A 12,949-nucleotide genomic window follows, 5' to 3' on the forward strand; every position below is an offset into this window, starting at 1 on the left:
CCTAACTATGGCAGCACGGTGGGTCGGTTTTCAACTCCTAGAATCAACCTGTTATGAAGGAGAAAGATTGAATGGAATGTCATCAACCCTAATGGTATAAACTGAGAAGTGCAAGTGACAAAGGTTGGGGGGTAGAAGCAGGCATCCTGATGGAAAGATACATGGTCCAGGGCCCTAATAAACTCATTTTGCTGAGTAAGGAGAATGTTGAAAATCGACCCAACCAGAAATCAAGTGAGCTTTAAACACGCTGTTTACAGTTACGGAGATAACCAGTGGAGTAACCGAGAGTTACAATGACTAACAAGGGGACTGGGGAGAAAGGTGGGGGCTGGATTAGTGAGCTAAACCCTCACCTTTCTTAGGGAGGAGTCTCAGATGTTTGAAGTTGATACATAAAAGTTTCTCAGCATGTGTTAGGGTGGTGACCATTTAAAGCCCGCCTGCGAGCCAGGGGGTCACTGGTTTGGTTCCCAGTTGGCGCGTGTGTCTGGGTTGTGGGCTGGGCCCCCAGTAGGGGGCACACAAGAGGCAACCATACATTGATGTTTCTCTCCTCTTTCTCCTTCCTTTCCCTCTCTCTAAAAATAAATATATCTTAAAAAAATAAATAAAGACAGAAAAGTATAACAGCGGTTGTCTCTGGGAAGGAGAACCAGAGTGGGGCAGGGAACTGTGGTTTTTCTCTATAATCCCTACTATATCATACTTAAATTATGGACAGGTTTTACTTGCACAAAATTCACAAGAAATTATTTCTCAAATTTCTACATTTTCCATAATGGGCATGTGTGGTAATGATAAGGCATGATGAGAGAATGCATGAAAAATAACCAATTTCTTGTTTATTTATTTTAAGATTTTCATTGTCGTGAAAACACATGGCAAAATCTACCATCTTAACCATTTTTAAGTTTACAGTTCAGTTGTGTTAATTATATTCACATTGCTGTGCAACAGAGCCCTAGAATTGTTTCATCCATGAAACTAAAACTCTATACCCATTGAATAATAATTTTGCATTGTCCCCTCCCCATAGCCCCTGCCTACCACCATTCTATTTTCTGGTTCTATGATTCAACTACTTTAGATACTTTATATAAGTGGGATTATACAATATTTGGCTTATTTCTCTTAGCATAGTGTCATCAAGCTTCATCCCTGTTGTAGTATGTGATAGCATTTCCTTCTCTTTTAGGCTGCATAGTATTCATTCATGTGTGTGTGTGTGTGTGTGTGTGTGTGTATTGTCACATTTTCATTTTCTTTATCCATTTGTCCCTGGATGCACACTTGAATTGCTTCCGCTTCTTGGCTATTGCACATAACGCTGCAATGAACATGAAAGTGCAAGCTCAATTTATTTTTTTTTACAAAGAACATCACAAACAGATACAGAAACTAAGGTCAGAGAAAGTCCAGAATTTAGTTCAGTCCCTCCTGGACCAAAGCAAGCCCAGGGCATGAACTCTTGGGCTTCTGCCTTCATCCTCCTGACAGCTAGGGAGTTGGTCAAGGCCTGACCTCTTCGGGTGGTCCGTAACCTGGAGGAAGCATGAGGCGGAGTCATGGAATAGAGTGGAAGGTGCACAGAAAGGAGCCAGGTTGTCCCTGGCCGGGTGGCTCAGTTGGTTGGAGCGTCATCCAGTTCACCAGAAAGAGTGCAGCTTTGATTCCCAGTCAGGACACATACCTGGGTGCAGGTTTGCTCCCTAGTCGGGCACACAGGAGTCAGCTAACCAGTGTTTTTCTTTCACATCAATGTTTCTCTCTCTGTCTCCTTCCCTTTCTCTCTAAAAATCAGTAAAAGAATATCCTTGGGTGAGGATTAAGAAGAGGAAGAATAAGAAAGGAGCCAAGGTGGCTCCTGCACTCCCTGCAGACAGTGCTCGTTGTCGTGCATGCGCCTCGGCGGAGTCTCCCACAGTCCCTGCTCTTCCAGCGCGGCTCGCACCTACTTAGGGCCGCAGCCTGGCTTCCAGTGCCTGTGAGCTGTGGTCTGCGTTCAAGACTCAACATTGGATGAACTGATTTACTCTCCCACAAGCTTGATATTTTTCCTTCAGTCTTGGGTCTGTGTCTTGATGCTGATTTGCAGGGCTGGTTTGGGTCTCTCCTGGGTTATTAGGACCCATTCACCCAGTCCCTGTCTGTCGTGATAGAGCAGATCCATTTCTAGGCTGGAGACCGTGGGCGGAGCCCTGTCACTCCAGCTGGCTAGCTTGGATGGTTTCCCACTGTGTTAGGTGACAGATTGTTCTCGGACAGGAAATCATTTAAGTTCAGCTTTTCCTCTGATGATCTGGGAGGCACTCAGTCAACACATGTGAAACTGAAATCTCACAGGGACCTGGTCATTAATGGACCTATGAGCTTGTGTCCTCAAGCAGAGCGTGAGATACTTTCCATTGCAGGGGAAGAGTGTGGGATATGGAGTCTCCAAAATCATCAGATTGGGGGGGGGGGTGTTCCCTATGGGGCTATTGGGAGGCATAGAGGTTATTTCCTTCCTCACTGGACTGTGGATTTGGGGACACCTGCTAGCCTCAGATGACTTTTTGTGAGGTCCTTTTCAGAGGCAGCAGCTCTCAGAGGGACGGGCCGGGTGATGACAGTTGCCAGAGGTCAAGCAGCTGATGTCTGTGCTTAGGAAGGAGGTTGAAAGCAGGGGTCTTCCCTGTTTCCCATTCTACACCATCTGCCTTTCCTCATGTGGATGATTGATTGGGATGTTCCATTCCAATTTATCCTGCCTCTTCCCTTCCAAGTCCTGAGAAGGCTAGAGGAAGGATATTCTCTATGGCTCAGTGTCTAATACGTAGCCACTAGCCATGTGTGGCTATTGAAATTGAAATTCATTTCGATGAAATAAAATTAAAGATTCAGTTCTGCAGTTGCACTAGCCACACTGCAAGTAGCTCAACAGCAATGTGTGGCCAGTGGCTACTGTAATGGACATCGCAGATCTAGAGCATTCCTACCATCACAGAAGGTCTGCTGGACAGAGCTACTCTTAGCCTCCTCTCTCTTCCCCTTTATGATTCCGATCTGGAGAGGTTAAAAGCTGCTGCTCTTAGTCTGGGGCCCCCAGACCACACTGCCTACTGAGAATTCAGAAGCAGAGAATGAGCAGAGTGGAAATGCCGTCACTCCCCATTCAACACTGAGTCCAGGACAGCCTGAGGCCTGGAAACCTTGCTTTTCCTGAGTGTGACACCCACAGTCTCGAAGCTGCCTCCCCAACCCTTGACATGAGTTCTGGCCTGAAGCAGGGATTCTGTTCTGCTCACCATCAAATCCATTCCATGAAAATTTCAGGGGGTTCCAGCCTGATCTGGTCTTCGAATCCAGGTCCCCTTCTTAAAACACCACATCTCCTTGGACGTTATTCTAGTTACTGACGTGCTGTGGTGTCCTGTGATGGACAGCAGTTGCCTGTGCGCAGGCTCTCCTGGCCATTAATCATTTGTTTGCCTGTGGAAAGATGCTGGCCATTAGGTTTGGGGAGAAGTGGGGACATGTCTATCTGGGAAGTCTGAAATAGCGGATGAGGTTTTCTGCAATAACGCAGCACAGCCTCACTGTCTTCCCCAGAGCAGTCCGAGGTTGTCTTTTTAGTCTTTCAGGTCCACCCCCACAGCACCTGGTACGTGTTCCCCCGTGCCAGTCAACAGTGCGACTCCATCAGTGAACCTCTTTCACCTGCTTTGTCAGGGAAACAACTTCTCTTTCCCTGGAGATTGAGAAGCTCAGAGGATATCACTCTATGGTTGCCAGGAGCAGCCCTCTGGCCTCACAAAGAGGGCCAGCCTATAAAGCGGATCTCAGTAGAGCACTAAAGGGAGAGGAAACAGAGCCCTTCAACATTATTACAGCCAGTTGTGCCTTAACACTTTGCAAACTAATATATTTCTATACCCAGATTTTCCGATTATAAGGCAATTAAAGCCTTTACTGCTCAAATTAGTTTGTATTGAGTCTCTCTGCCACTTGCAACCAAAAGAATTCTAACACAGAGTCATTAGGTCTGAATATTTGGGAGAAAGCCTCTGTGTGAAGACCAAGGTCATGGCCAAGATACTTGTAAGGAATGGCCAGCCTGACATAAGAAATGAGCCAGAGGTTCACATACACCAGGATCACACACAGACCAATCTTGACCATAGGTTTGCCATCCCAGCACTCTCTTCTGCTCCTGGTATTTCCTCTTTTCTTTACCTCTCCCAAAGCCTCCCTGTCTCTCCAGTCCCTGTTAGAGCCTACCTCCCACAGGAAGCCTTCTCTGACAACCCTCTAGTACAGACTATAATTATTATAGAATGAAAAAGGTCATATATCATGTCTGCTTTCATTGTTTAGAATAGAACATTAAAGATCTTTCTGTGATATACTTGCAGTTCATTAGCCTCTCCACTGGTTCAAGGTCAGAGATGGGATCGGATGCTTTTGTGTTTCTGACAGGAGCCAGTGTAATGCCTGGCACGTAACAGAACCTCAGTGAATGTTTGTGGATTAGAAACTTGCAGAAATCAGTGTGAGAGCTGTAGGAGTTAAGTCTTTCTGCAGCTCTTCCCCCTGGGAACTAAGCACTTCTCTAGTGAGGTGTCTGGTCTCTTCCTACCAAAGGGCTCTTTCACCTCAGGGAGTAAGGATGGAGGAGGAGGAGGAGGAACGGGGAAGAGAGTGGAGAAGAGGTGAGGATGTGGATTTTGCATGATGGCTGAGACCTGCCAGGGAAGGTTTTCTGGGTCACCCAGGATAGTGGAGAAGAGAAGAGACTCTGCCCCAGACTTCTCTGAGCTCCCTGGGGGAGGAGTGGGGAGGAGTGGGCCAGGGCTGGGGAAGGGCACCAGTCTGAGCCAGCTCCTCTTTGGAAGTACCTTCAGAGCTGGCTCAGGAGCCATGTAAGAGAAACTAGTGTCCTCACTTCACCATCACACCTTATTCTGGATCCATATTAATGCAACTGGAGGTTACATTTTCCATCAGACTTGGGTCTGAATGGCATTCGGCTATTTGCCAAACATACTACCCCCACCTTTGAAGCCCAGGATTTGCCAACACTGAACCTGTTATAACAATTCAAAGGCCTTCTGAGTGATGAGATGTTTGACATAAGCCAACATTATCTGACTATACGCATTCTTGAGTCATTCATAAAAAGGAGAGAATCTCTTTCCTCCCTTCAGGCGCGGTAACAGTCACATCTGAGAGCACAGGAAATACTGCTCAGATAGAGCCTCAGCTCTCTGATGGTTTTTTGGCTGTTCCCTTTTGATTTGGTTACACATTTCCCTCAGGGGGACAGTGCCGTGTCTTACACGAAGCCTATGCCATCCAACAAAAAGGACACTAATAAGCGACTCCTGGATGGATGGAGATGGATGGATTGATAGACAGAGGGATAAATACCCAGCGAATACCTGCTTAGACAACAAAACCCTGTGTTAGTCAGAGCTCTGCAGAGAGACAGAACCAGTGGGATATCTATGTTCCTATCTGTCTACCTATCCACCCACCTAATGTTATTTTATATTTATTTATTACAAGGTATTGGCTCATGTGATGATGGAGGCTGCGAAGTCCCATGACCTGCCATAGATCAGCTGGAGGCCCAAGGAAGCCCGTGGAGGAGTCAGAGGCCTGAGAGCCAGAGAGCCCGTGTTGCAGACTGCAGTCTGAGCCTGAAGGCTTAAGGACCAGAAGTGCTAAGGGCAGAGGACGGCTGATATCCCGGCTCCGTCAGTCAGCCCGATTTTCCTCCCCCTTTTGGCGCTAGGCCCTCAGCAGACTGGATGATGCCTGCCCACGTTGGGGAGGGCCATTTACTTCACTCAGTCTACCAGTTCAAACGCTAATCTTTTTCTGAAGACGCCCTCACAGACACACCCTAAATAACTTTTAGCCAGTTCTGTGGGCACCCAGTGATACAGTCAAGTTGACACATAAAGTTAACTATCACAAACCCTAACATTTCTTAAGCACTGACTATATCTCAGGCACATGCTAAGTACTTTACTGATGCTGTCTTATCCTTAGAGAAATGTATGCGTGAACATTACATAGAAAAATTGTAGTATTAGGTGACTTCTAGGGCCTCTTCCAATGATAAGACTCTTTCATGTGGTGTGGCATTAGGGAAACCAGGATATCGAGGTGGGGCTTAGAAACTTTAACACTTAGAAGTAAAAATGAAAATAACATTCATTACTAGTTACCTCTTTCTGTGGACTAGGAACTGTGCTAAGTACCTTACAAATGTTTTCCCTCTTGTTCCTGAATAATACCCTATGAGATAGGTACTACTACTCACCCCATTTTCAGGTGAGGAAACTGAGGCACAGGGAGGTTGAATGGCTTCTCTAAGAAGCAGAGTTAGCATTCAGGCATGTGTACTCAAAAGCCTATGCTCTTAACACAGCCATGCTTCCAGAGGGATGGCAGAGCCCCCCATCGATTGTGGTCTGGATGCCTGAGAAGGTACCATTCCATAAGCCACAGGGATTTGGGTGAGCTTGGGGTGGGGGGAGCAGAAGGGGACAGCATTGTCATAGCAAGATCCACAGTGAGAAGGGGTGGCACCCATTGCAGCTGGGGCTGGGGAAGGTTCTGGAGGCAATTCTACAGGAGGCTCTGAGCCCAGCAGGAGGTCAACGCCCCACTCCTTCCAGCAGCACTCAGTAAACCTCAGCTTTCCTCCCTCCGTCTCTCCCCGGGGCAGGCAGGACAGGATGTTCTCAGAGTTCTAGCAGCAGGACTATTCCTTGGGAACAGGCAGCAGAGCTGTGATTAGGGTTTAAAAGTCTGTGGTTGCCAGGCAAAGGCCCTGCCTTACCTTTTATAGCCGTCTGGCTTGAAACGTCATTAAGTATTTTAAAACTTTTGCTTTTTTCCCCTCTCATCAGCTTTATGACCCTGAGCACATTCTTCCTTTTCTTCCCATTGCTCATTTTACCAGCCTCTGGAACAAGCCTATAACTCACTTGTGCGCCTGGAAGGCTTTCTGGTGAGTTGTAAGACGATTCACTCTGGTTTGGTTGGGCAGAGTGGGTGGGGGCATTTCTTTTCTTGGGTTTCATTTGCTTAAGTTGCTGTCACCTCCTCTGCCTGAATCTATCATTTCGCTGGAAGCTAGGATGAGGTTTTCGGTGGAAGAATGCACAGGGGCATGGAAACATATCCTGCATCTTCCATTAAGGGCCACATGACCTGGGACATGTGACTTGGCCTCTGTGAGACTTGATGTTCTCATCTGCAAAATGGGAGAGAGCTATTACCTGCCTCAAAGGATTTGGTGGGAGGATGGAGTGAGCATGCTGTGCTATCTGTCCCCATAATCTACCTAGCAGGACAACCACAGGCCAGGGATAAGGGTATTTGGATCATACCATCAGGGCTAATGAAGCCAGACATTTCTCCCTAGGTAAGCTGGGAGGTAGAAGGAAAAGAGAGCTTATTGTAGCGGAAAGATTCAGTGTGTGGAGGTTGTTAAGATAGTAGAATCCAAGCTTTCTAGGATTGCAAGAGACCCTGGAAATCCTCTAAGACTGAGACTAAGGCAATTACGTAGCAGAAGAGCAAAAAAGAGAGGGTCAGGGCGACCTCCACAAAGCAGCACACATGAAGAGATTCGATGGGAACGCCTGGCAGCCAAGCATACGATAGGGCTGGGTGGAGGGTGTAGGACTGGGCGGGGCGTGAGTCTGGTCAATACTCAGGGAGAAACAGTTACCCCATTCACGGTGAGTCAGTTCCTCATCCCCCCTGGAGGACACGCTGGTGACTTCAGAAACTAGACGGATTTGGTCCCAGTTACCCTAACCTGGCTATAACCACCCCATGTTTCCTGTATGGTCTGGCACAGAAACCACAGAAAAGGTTTGCAGATCTGGGCCCTGATGGTTCCAGGGCACAGCTGCTCTGTCCTCTTTGGACAAGGTAGAGAAGTCAGGGCTGGGAACCCATGGGCCGCTGCTAGGAAGAAAACATCAACAACTAAAATTACAGCCTGGCAGAACTGCCTCCATCTGCAAGTAACTGGGCAATTACCTGCCATTAAGGTCTCGTTAATTTGTTTTCTGAGGGTTACAGTACAGTAAGGGGTGGGTGTACCCCACCCTGCTTATCACCAAGGTGTTGAAGATAAAGTATTTTTCATGAATCAAGGTGAAACTCTTCCATCTGATTAAATATAATAGCCTTATTTATCCAACTTTATGAGGTCTTAAAAGCCAAGTCCTTTTATCTTTGGAGCACTGGGAGGGATGGCAGGCTTTTAATTTTGAGCCCTGTTTCAGGGAAAGAAGAGGAAACACCAGGAAGGGTGAAGGCACCAGGCAGAATTCAGACCACTTTTTTTAAAAGTGTGGTCTGTGGGTGGATTCCCCTTGCATCTGAATCACTTGCTATTAACCATGTAGTTTCGTAGGGTCTGCTTCAGTCCTGAGCCAGAAATTTCCCAGGTGATTCTTATGAATATTCAGGTCTGAAAATCTCAGGTAGAACTGGAAAACCTTCTGGGATTTTAATGATGTTGACAAATGAGGTATGCAGACCACCCAAAACACCATTTCAGCCCAGAAAATTTTTCCCTTTGGCATTAAGCTAGGTTTACCCTTTATCCATCTACAGCTGGTGGTACAAACAGAAAGATTTCTGGCCCAAAGGCTAGAATTCAGAGAAGAAAGTTTGTATGTAAACCAACCCAGAGACCATCAAAGTCTGATGTCTTAGTTTCAGCTCCCTGGCTTCAGGTGTTATAAAATGCTGACTTACAGCCCCTTTATCTACTGATAACAAAGGTGAGCATAAGTGATCTCCAGAAATGGTTCACACGTGGCTCCCAGGTTCTTGAAAAACCACAAGTGATTGGCAAATGTTTCTGTTGCAGACACAAACTCAAACAAACAGCTCATTTCCTTCAAGAGCTCCCCCACAGCAGCGGCTGCCAGCTAGCCTGAGCGCAGTAAGGAAGGTGGAAGTCTTCCTCTCCCTGCCCCCACATCTTCTTCCCCTTTCTGATGTCGGATTTTTCTGCCCTTACGCAGTCCAGATGGGGTGGGGGGAGGGGGGTATGGATAAGCGACCTCCAAGGTCACTGCCCTCTCAGAGTTGATTACAGACATTCCATTTTATTCCTTTCAGGAAGCCTGGGGGCCACAAGGCTCTTCTTTCTTAATCAATGTCCTATAAGGCATACATTACATTGAAGTTCATTCACTGTGCTCTGGGTAGATGCAGACCTGGGTTATGCCCACAGAAGATTCTGATAGGACTGTGATTACCAGTAGCCTGGGTAACTCTGGAACAGGTGGTAGTGGCCCCCACTTTCTTTTTTTAAATAACAGATTAATTTAGATATAGTTAATAGACTACACTTCATTAGTATATTCCATATTTTTAGTATTATGTCACTCCTGAAAGCAACCCCAAGACTATTAGCAGTCACTCCCCATTTTCTCCAACCTTCCCCCAACCCCGCCCTGGCTCTCACTAATCTATTTTCTCTCTGTACCGATTTGCCTATCCAGGACAGTTCATAACTGGAATCACACATGTGTGGTCCTTCATGTCTGGCTTCTTTCACTTAGCATAATCTTTTTAAAGTTCATCTATGTTGTAGTAGGGATCAGTACTTCATTCCTTTTAATGACTGAAAGTATTCCATTGTATGGATACGCATTCTGTCTATCAGCTGATGGACACTGGAGTTGTTTGGGGGACACTTGTTGGCTATTATGAATACTGCTGCTATGCACATTCATGTACAAGGTCTTGTGTGGACAGATGTTTTCCTTTCTCTTGTGTATAAACCTGGGAATGGAATTGCTGGGTCACATGGTAACTCAATGTTTAACATTTCAAGGAACTGCCAGGCTGTGTTCCAAAGTTTATTCATCAGCAGTGTACGAGAGTTCTTATTTACATTCTCATTAACTTATTATGTGTTTTTGATTTTAGCAACCTTAAAGGGTCTGCCGTGATATTTCACTGTGTTTTTGATTCGCATTTCTATAGAGGCGGATGATGCTGAGCACTGTTTCATGCCCTTACTGGCCATTTGTGTATCTGCTCCAGAGAAATGTCTATTGAGATCCTTTGCCCATTTTTAAATTGGATTATTTGCCTTTTTATTATTGAGTTGTAGGAGTTCTTTACATATTTTAGATGAAGTGTCTTATTAGGTATATGATTTGCAAAATGTATCCCATTCTTTGGGTTATCTTTCCCTATCCTGATGTCCTTTGATACACAAAAGTTTTAAATATTGACGATGGTCAATTTTGTTGCTTATGGCTCACCCATTGAAAAACACTGCTAAAATGCAACTTGAAGCTCTAGAAGCTTTGCCGCTTATAAGTATGGCAGAGATTTGTAAGTCCCCTTTGACAGGAAATTTCGGACCTGGGGTTTCATTCCCCAGTCCCAGCCAGTGCTGGCTCCTTCTCTCGGCTGATGCACAGAGGCCCAGGGGACTGCTCCGTGTTTACATCCCCTCCCACTCCTGAGGTCTACCACAATAGAGCAGCTGAAATGACAGTTTGGAAATGTCCTTTATTGTGAAAACTCAATGGCCTTTGTCTCTGGGATTTGAAATTTTGATGTGAATATTGGCAGCCAAGAGTTCAGAAGAAGGGGAGGGGCCGGGAGAAGAAACCCTGCCATTGATTTCCACAGTGAGTCATCTCGGCTCTATGTTGTCTTGGTTTTCTCGTCTCACCCACAAAATGGGTGAAAATACCTCCAGCACCCCATCTCAGTGGGGTACTATGAAGATGAATTACTAGTCTGTATTTGCTACTGAGGCACAAGGTATTTTAACAATAATAAATGATTTAACAGCAGGGAGGGTGAGGTTACCAAAGCAAGCATGGGGAGGGGCAGGACAGAGAGAGGCAGTGTGCTTGGGGGTGGGGGTGGGGGTGGGGCAGGGGGCTGCAGTCTAGAGCGCCTGGACCCAGACACAGGTTTCTATTCTTAGACGTGAGACTGTGTGATTTCCCCAAAATGGCTTGGGTTATTTCATCTGAATTCAGCATTGATCTATTGACTGCTTCCTAGATGACTTCTGCTATAAGGAATGATGACAATCTTTTTTGGAAATAAGCTACATATACATTAAAACAATTAGAAACAATGCAAGACATTATAATCAAATGCTGGATTAAATATAACAAGTGTCAAGAAGAAAAGAATAGATGGTGGTGAAGAACGGTGTTCCGTTATGAATCCCAGGTCTACCATGCACTAGTGTGGGTGCCACTCTGCCTCAGTTTCTTCTCTGATTGCAACTGTTTGTTTAAAGGGCTAAGAATAGCCCTGGCTGCGGTGCCTTAGTGGGTTGAGCGGTGGCCTGCAAACCGGCAGCTGGCCAGGTTGATTCCTAGTCAGGGCACGTGACTGAGTTGTGAGATAGGTCTCCGGTTGGGGGTGTGCACGAGGCAACCTATTGACTTTTCCCTCCTCCACTTCCTCTCGCCCCTCCCCTCTCTTTAGAAATGAATAAATCAAATCTTTAAAAGAAAAAAAAGAAGGGCTTAGAGTAACGGCTAGCACATAGGAGGCACTCAGTGTCCAACCCACCTGGGGTATTGTCAGGCACCCCTGCTGGTTATGCAAGCCTGGCCAAGTTGCCACCCTCGGTTATCCTATCTGTCGCTCAGAAGGTGGCTGTAGGGACAAAGGGAGACAATGTAAATCGTGTAGCACCTACAAATGGTAAGCATTTGCTGAATGAGTAATCATTACTGTCATATTACTATTACCTGCTCTGGCGGAGGAGAAAGGGGTGCGCTCATGGCTTAGTTAAATCAGGAGCCTTCTTTGGAAGCTAGAGTATGAGGTGGGCAGGAAGGTATTGAAAGGATTCAGGTGAGCAGAGAAGAACGCGGGATCAAAGAAAGACAGAAGCCTGAGGATGGACTGCCCTCTGAAAGGCGGAAAGGGACGGGGGCCTTCATTTTTTCTCCGGCCAGAAGCCTGGCCGGCTGTATCTGGTAGAGCAGTGGCGGCTGTTTACCTCCAACCCACCCCCTTGCACAATCTCGACTTTCACCTTCCCAGTCAGCCGGTGCAGGGCTCAGCAGGGCTGGAGCAGACCCTCCCTCCCTGAGGAATGTGGGTCCCGCGTCCCGGGCTGGCCAGACCCAGCGCGTACCTCCGCCCCCGCAGTCAGAAGCCTGGAGCCCCGATGTCTTCACCCTCCGCCAGGATCCTGTTTCAAAGTCACCTGAAAGCCATTTCCTTCCTCATCCGCCCCTCCCCCGTAATCACCTGGAGCTTGCTTTTCGCCTGGGGCAGTGTCTTTTGAGGAGGGGGGTATTTGTTTTTAACGAGAATTCTAGAAGCGCCGTTTACTACACACGTAGTCTATACCCCGGTATCCAATGTGCCCAGTGGCTCTAATATCAGTGTCTCTTTCCTCCTTCTTCGGACTTAGCAATAACGCCCAACCACTGGGGCCTCTTCCAGGGGCCCCACCCTGGCTTCTCTTGTCTTGTGTTGGGGCAACGACTTTTCCCCGGGACGTTTACTGATGAATTATTTCAGGTTTTTAAATGTATGCTCTTGCTCAAAACCCAGCCTGCTCCTGTCCCCTCCCCCCACTTCCAGGCGTGTCTCTGCCCAAATGATTACACACAGACAGAAAGACAGATGTCTGTCTTCGTTTTACGAAAAATGGGGTCCTCTACTACCATAGATTTCTGCATCTTTTTTCCTCACCTAACAGTCTCTTGGTGGACTCGCTCAAAGTAATCGGCTTCATCTCTTGTCAGCTTCTCACAGGCTTGGATTTACATCTGTAAAGGGTCACAGGAACCGAGTCCTGGTGAGGATTTCAAGACGTGCCTTCCTGACTCAAGAGCCGAGGTGACCTGCTCTGGTGGGTTCAGGACCCCCAAATCGGATCCCAACAAGTACCTCACCTGAAAAGGCCCCTTCCCAGTAC

At 46.8% G+C, this 12,949-nt stretch overlaps 1 long non-coding RNA gene across 2 annotated transcripts; it reads right to left on the reverse strand.

Moving 5' to 3' along the window:
* Positions 1-1,817: 1,817 nt before the first annotated feature.
* On the reverse strand, positions 1,818-12,804 carry LOC118497213. Of its 2 annotated transcripts, none has more exons than XR_004899746.1 (3): positions 12,724-12,804; positions 11,584-11,670; positions 1,818-3,474 (listed from the first exon to the last, which is right to left on the reverse strand). It is a non-coding gene; the product is annotated as an uncharacterized LOC118497213 (long non-coding RNA). The 2 variants fall into 2 exon arrangements; XR_004899747.1 differs by lacking the exon at positions 1,818-3,474 and adding an exon at positions 10,938-11,068 and having other exon boundaries at positions 12,724-12,778.
* Between the last annotated feature and the right edge of the window lie 145 nt (positions 12,805-12,949).

This window comes from Phyllostomus discolor, chromosome 1 (genome assembly GCF_004126475.2).
Source record: "Phyllostomus discolor isolate MPI-MPIP mPhyDis1 chromosome 1, mPhyDis1.pri.v3, whole genome shotgun sequence".
In the NCBI taxonomy this organism is placed as follows: Eukaryota; Metazoa; Chordata; class Mammalia; order Chiroptera; family Phyllostomidae; genus Phyllostomus; species Phyllostomus discolor.